At 60.3% G+C, this 6,399-nt stretch overlaps 1 protein-coding gene across 1 annotated transcript in view; it reads left to right on the top strand.

The window, feature by feature from the left end:
- Positions 1–1,264: 1,264 nt before the first annotated feature.
- The window catches only part of LOC108510358 (zinc finger protein 687-like), a gene marked incomplete at its 3' end in the record, with an annotated part of 10,451 nt that continues 5,316 nt past the window's right edge, over positions 1,265–6,399 (top strand). Inside the window, exon 1 of the mRNA XM_017840038.1 lies at positions 1,265–1,425. The remainder of the gene's footprint in view (positions 1,426–6,399) is intronic.

Below are 6,399 nucleotides of genomic sequence, written 5' to 3'. Positions count from 1 at the left end.
AGGTTCTCCAGGACACTCTGCAGGACCCCGAGTTCCTGCAGAGTGTCCTGGAGAACCTGCCCGGGGTGGATCCCAACAACGAGGCCATCCGGAATGCCATGGGATCCCTGGCCTCCCAGGCTTCCAAGGAAAACAAGGACAAGAAGGAGGAGGACAAGAAATGATCCCCCCCCGCGGGGGGTGACACGTGAGATCTGCTGGATCTGCTGGAATGGGACAATAAAGGCTTTTCCCAGGGAATTCTTGGCCTGGTGTGTCCTGGGATGAGCCCTGGGAATGGGGGGGGAATCAGGAATCTCCTGGGGGAAAGTGGGATTGGAATTCCCTGTGCTGGGAGGGGTGAGTGGACCCCGGGAATTCCCTGGACTGGGAGAACTGGACTCCCCTGTGCTGAGGGAATTGGGCCCCAGGACCCCCCGTACTGGTGTTACTGGTGTTACAAGCCCCGCCCCCTGCGCCAACTCCCGTCGTGCCCCGCGCGGTGTTTACAACGAGGTCGGGGAGGGCGGGGCCTGGCTGTCGATGGACAGCGGTATCAGCCAATCAGCGAGGGGGAGGAGCGGATGTTGTGATTCGCGCTGGCCAATGGGTTACGAGGAGGGCGGGGCTTTGTGTTGAGTGACAGCTCACTGGCCCAATGGGCGGTCGTTGACCCTGTCAGCCAATGGGGAGCGAAGAGCGAGAGACAAGCTTGAGTGACAGCGCTCTTCACCAATGGCCTCCCGAGCCAGGCGGGGGTGGGCGGGACAGCCCCACTAACCCTTCTGAATGACAACTCCGGCAGCCAATGGGAGGAGGGGGTTTGAACCCCGTCCGGGACAGGCGGGGGACGCATCCTGGCTCTGAGCGACAGGTATGGCGCCCAATAGGAAAATACCAACTGGGAGCCGCCCCGACGGACCTTCCCCGCGTCAATGGCGGCCACGGCCCGCACGTGACGGACAGCCCACCCTGACCAATGTGAAGCGCGAAGAGGCGGGTTAAGTTGATGGACAGCCCTCCAGCCAATCAGCAGAGAGGTAAACGCGCTCCAGGACCAATCGGAAGCGCAAAAGCGCCGTGGGCGTGACCCGCGCGCTGACTGACACAGCCCTCCTCCTATGAACGAGGGGCAGCGCTCCGCCAATGGCGAGTGCGGACGGCAGCGACCCTCCTTGAGCGACAGCGCTGAAAACCAATAGAAGGGCGAGTTTCGGTGAGTGGCGGGCGGTTGGACCAATGGCGCGGCGGGGCGGGCGCGCGGGGCGGGCGGGGCCGAGCAGGAAGTGGCGGAGGGGAAGCGGCGCCGCCGAGGGGCCGGAGCGGGACCGGGACCGGGAACGGGATTGAACCGGGAACAGGGATCGGGAACGGGATCCGGAACAGGGAGCGGGAAAGGGAACGGGCAGCGGGAGCCGCGCCCCTCTTCCCCACCCGCAGCTCCAGGTACGGCCGCCGCCACAGCGCGGGGGGATCGGGGGGGTGAGGCCTGAGGGGGATCCGGCCTGAGGGGGGGCGGGGGGGGCAGGTCTGAGGGGGAGCGAGTTCTGAGGGGGGTCCCGGGGCTGAAATGGGGCCCCAGCTCTGAGGGGGCCCCTCATGGACCTCTCTGCTCGAGGACCCCTCCCCCGACCCCCCCTCACTCCTGGGGGTCCCCCTCGCCCCCCGCCCCAGGTCAGGGGGGGTCCCCGAGGGGGGTTTGGGGGGAGAGGCCGCTCCTGCCGCTCCTTCTCCCCGTCGGGACGGGGGTGGGGACCCCCCTCCCGGGCCTGGGGGGGTCACGGTCACTGGGGAGGGGTCGTGGACACCCCCATCCTGAGATCTGGGGGGGGGTCGTGGTCGCTCCCCCATCCTGGGATTTTGGGGAGGGCTCAGGGACACCCCCATTCTGGGATTTTGGGGGGTCACAGTCACCCCCCCCTCAGGTTTTGGGGAGGGGGTGTCACTGTCACACCCCCAACCTGAGATTTGGGGGGGGTCACGGACACCCCCATTCCCGGGATTTTTGGGATCGTGGACACCCCCATTCCCGGGATTTTGGGGAGGGGTCATGGACACCCCCATCCTGAGATTTAGGGGGATCCCCCGTCTTGGGATTTGGGGGTTTGGGGTGGGAATTGCACACCTCCCCCCCTTATCCTTCACCTCATTTCTGGTGCCTCGTTTCGGAGCCCCAAAATTCCCAGGGGAATTTTCCTGCTCCTCCAGGTTTTTTTGAGGAGTGGCTGCGGGAATCCCTGGGAATCCGTGGGAATCCACTCGGGATTTGGGGCTGGATCCTCCCAGGAGGGGTGTTTTGTGTGTGTGTGGGGGGTCTGATCACACTTCAGTGTCCCGGGAATTGAGGTTTGGGATGAGGGAATCCCGGGATTCCATGGATTTGGTGGGACAAGAGAAGGTGGGATGTGTGGAAAGGCTCCGAAAAGTGCAGCATCTCCCGGGGTTTTTCCAGTCCTGGAATGACTTTGTGCCTCTCCAGGGATGGTTGGGAAGGTCCCTGGAAACTGGGAATTGGGGGGGGGAACTGGGAATAGGGAAAAAAATGGGAATAAGGAGGAAACTGGGAATGGGGAAGAAACTGGGAATAGAAGAGGAAACTGGGAATAGGGGGGGAAATCTGGAATAGGGGGGGAAATCTGGAATAGGGGGGATATCCTGGCTGAGGTTGGAAAACGGATGTTGGAAAGCCCCTTGGATAACTGGGAGCTGCTGGGAATGATCCCAGGGCTCGGGAGCATCCTTGGAATGTTTGGAGAGATCCCGAAATTCCCTGGAATATCAGAACCACCCTCCCCAGCCCTTCTCCTCCACCGGCATCCTGGTTATCCCGGGAAAAAGTGGCCGGTCTGGGCTCCAAACCTGCCCTGCCGGGGTTGGAAAACTGAGTATTCCAGGCTGGGAACTGTGGAGATTCCTGGGATTCTGGGCCCCCCCCTTGTTTGTGTCGGGGCCTCCAGGGGTCGGCAGATGGTCGGGAGTTAATTCCCGGCATCCGGAGGGAATTTAATCCCGGGCAGGGCCGGGGAGGGACGAGGCCGGGATGGGGGAGTGGGAGCGGGGTCGGATCCTGGGATCGGGATGGGGGAGTGGGAGCAGGATGGGGGAGTGGGATTGGGGTGGGGAGTTTGGGATGGGGAGTTTGGGATTTAGGATTGGGATGGGGAGTTTGGGATGGGGATGTTGGGATCGGGATGGGAGCTTGGAATTGGGATGGGGAGTTTGGGATTGGGATGGGAAGTTTGGGATTGGGATGGGATCTTGGGATTGGGATTTTGGGATTGGGATTTTGGGATTGGGATAGGAGCTTGGGGCTGGGATGGGGAGTTTGGGATTGGGATGGGATCTTGGGATCGGGATGGGGGTTTGAGATCGGGATGGAGAGTTTGGGATTGGGATCTTGGGATCGGGATGAGATTTTGGGATTGGGAGTTTGAGATTGGGATCTCGGGATTGGGATGGGGAGTCTGGGATTGGGATGGGAGCTTGGGATGGGGAGTTTGAGATTGGGATTTGGTATCGAGATGGGATCTTGGGATTGGGATGGGCAGTTTGAGAGTAGGATTTGGGATCAGGATGGGAGCCTGGGATTGGGTTTGGGAGTTTGAGGTTGGGATATTGGGATGGGAACTTGGGATTGGGATGGGAGCCTGGGGCAGGAGTTTGGGATTGGGATGGGGCTCCCTGTGGATCCAATGTGGGATCCATCCCTGGGGATGGGATCCAGAGGGATCTGCTGGTGCCTCCGTGGCACTTGGGAATGGGGAGAGGGAATGGCTGGACTGGGATGGGCCTGGAATGGTGCCCACGGAGCGCTCGGATCCCACGGATTGCCTGGATCCCACGGGAAGAGGGAGGGAGGGATCCTGGTGCTCCCATTCCCACCCAGGAGCTTCATTTATCCCGGGAGAAAGGAATTCCCAGTTCCCCCCGTTCACTTGGAAAATATCCAGCTGCTTTTGGCTCCTTCCCGAGCCTCTGGGGAGCTGCTTCCAGGGAATTTGGAGAGATCCCTTTTGGAAGGAAATGAGGGGAAAAAAACCCCCCTGAATCAATCCAACTTATTCCCAAGTGGCTTTTTCCTGCTCCACGGCGGGATTTTTGGGATTTTTGGGATCCTTGTGGATCCTTCCAGCTCGGGGCATCCAGTGATTCCAAACTCCTGGAGGGGAAGGAAGGGGAAGTGCTGCAGAAATCCCCCAAAATCCGGGGTTTTCCAGGCTTTTCCCTCCTCCTCCTCCTCCCCAGCAGCTGCTGGGAATGGGGGGGGGTTGGGAAGGATTTGGGAGAAAAGCTGTGCCAGGTGCTCCAAGTCTGGAATTTTTCCTCCCCCCTGTTCTCCCTCAATCCCTGAGGATTGTCTGGGAAGGGGGGTTGGATAACCTTGGGAAGGAGGGGTTGGATAACCTTGGGAAGGGGGGTTGGATAACCTTGGGAAGGAGGGCTTGGATAACCCAGTTGTTGTCCTGGGTGACAGAGGGCTTGGAGCAGGGATCACTTCCAGAGGCTTTGGAGCAGGGATCACTTCCAGAGGCTTTGGAGCAGGGATCACTTCCAGGGGTCAATCCCAGAGTGTTTGGAGCAGGAATCACTTCCAGGATCACTCCCAGAATGTTTGGAGTAGGGATCACTCCCAGAGGCTTTGGAGCAGGGATCAATTCCAGAGGCCTTGGAATAGGGGTCACTTCCAGAGGCTTTGGAACAGGGATCACTCCCAGAGTGTTTGGAGCAGGAATCACTTCCAGGATCACTCCCAGAGGCTTTAGAGCAGGGATCACTTCCAGAGGCCTTGGAATAGGGGTCAGTTCCAGAGGCTTTGGAGCAGGGATCACTTCCAGGGGTCACTCCCGGAGTGTTTGGAGCAGGGATCACTCCCAGAGGCCTTGGAGCAGGGATCACTTCCAGGGATCACTCCCAGAGTGTTTGGAGCAGGGATCACTTCCCAGAGGCCTTGGAGCAGGGATCACTCCCAGGGATCACTCCCAGAGGCCTTGGAGCAGGGATCACTTCCAGGGATCACTCCCAGAGTGTTTGGAGCAGGGATCACTTCCCAGAGGCCTTGGAGCAGGGATCACTCCCAGGGATCACTCCCAGAGGCCTTGGAGCAGGGATCACTTCCCAGACAGCTCCAGAGGGGCTGGAATTCCGCTCAGCCCCCGAGCCCAGCCGAGCCCGGCCCGGCCATTCCCGGTTTTCCGGAGCCCGGCGGTTCCGTGTGTGCGTTCCCGGCATTCCCAAGGCTCCGTGGGCCCAGGGACACAGGGCCAGGCTTTGTCCAAGGTTTCCTTGGGAAGCTGATCCGGCGTCACGTGGTGCCGGGAGCGCCGAGGCCGCTCGGACACGGGAAGGGGCTCCGGGCAGGGGGGGTTTAAACCCGGCTTATCCCCCCTGGAACCGGGAAAAGAACCGGGAAAGGAGCCGGGCCTGGAGCTGCCAAAGCCCCGCCGGGGTCAGGGAAGGGAACAGGAAAAGCAGCTTTTAAAAATAGCCAGGCCTTGGAAAAGTCCCGGCCTCGGGAATTCGCTCCGGGGGCTCTTCCAGGGGATCAACCCCGGGCCGGGCTCAGCCTCTCCCGCTTTTCCCGCTGATCCCGGGATAAAACCCCCGGAGCTGAGGGGGGAAGCACTTTGGGGGCCGTCTGGGTGAGTGTGGCCATTCCCTGCTCCCGCCAAATCCCGGGAAGAGCAGCCCCTGTGGGAGCTCCCCTGTGGGAGCAGCTCCCATGGGAAAAACACGGTTCCCCCCACCGAGGGTTTTCCGGGTTTTTTTCCAGGGATGTGGTGTGGGATGGGCACGGGGAGGTGGGGGGAGAGGGGTTGTCCCTGATCCCTGTGGGAGGGAGGAGCAGCTGGAGCTGCTGGAATGTTTGGGGGGGGGGTTGGAGCAAAAGGAGGAGTCTGGGAGAGGGAAGGGAAGGGAAGGTTTGGGAAGGGAAGGAAAAGGAAAGGAAAAAGGGAAGGTTTGGGAAGGGAAGGAAAAAGGGAAGGGAAGGTTTGGGAAGGGAAGAGAAGAAAAGGAAAGGAAAGGAAAGGAAAAAGGGAAGGAAAGGAAAAAGGGAAGGGAAGGGAAGGAAAAAGGGAAGGGAAGGGAAGGAAAAAGGGAAGGGAAGGAGGAAGGAAAAAGGGAAGGGAAAGGAAAGGAAAAAGGGAAGGAAAGGAAAAAGGGAAGGAAAGCAGCCTTTCCTGGGAAAAGGGAAAGAGCCCCGTGCTGTGTTTGGGGTCTCTGTCCCAAACCCAGGGATTGAGCAGGTGGATAAATCCAGTTTTTAGCAGCATTGGAGCTTTTCCTGGCGGATAAATGAGGAAAAGAGCCCGGAAAGGAGCAGTTTGGGTTCAGGGTTTGGTGTCACCTCAGTCCTGGGAGGCCTGGAGAGGATCCCTGGGCTGGATCCATGTGGGATCCGTGTCCCGGGAGGCTGAGCTG

The sequence above is a fragment of the Lepidothrix coronata genome, unplaced genomic scaffold, assembly GCF_001604755.1.
Source record: "Lepidothrix coronata isolate B3197 unplaced genomic scaffold, Lepidothrix_coronata-1.0 Scaffold708, whole genome shotgun sequence".
In the NCBI taxonomy this organism is placed as follows: domain Eukaryota; kingdom Metazoa; phylum Chordata; class Aves; order Passeriformes; family Pipridae; genus Lepidothrix; species Lepidothrix coronata.
The sequence above is the reverse complement of the archived record's forward strand: the minus strand, read 5'-3'. Positions and strand labels throughout refer to the sequence as shown.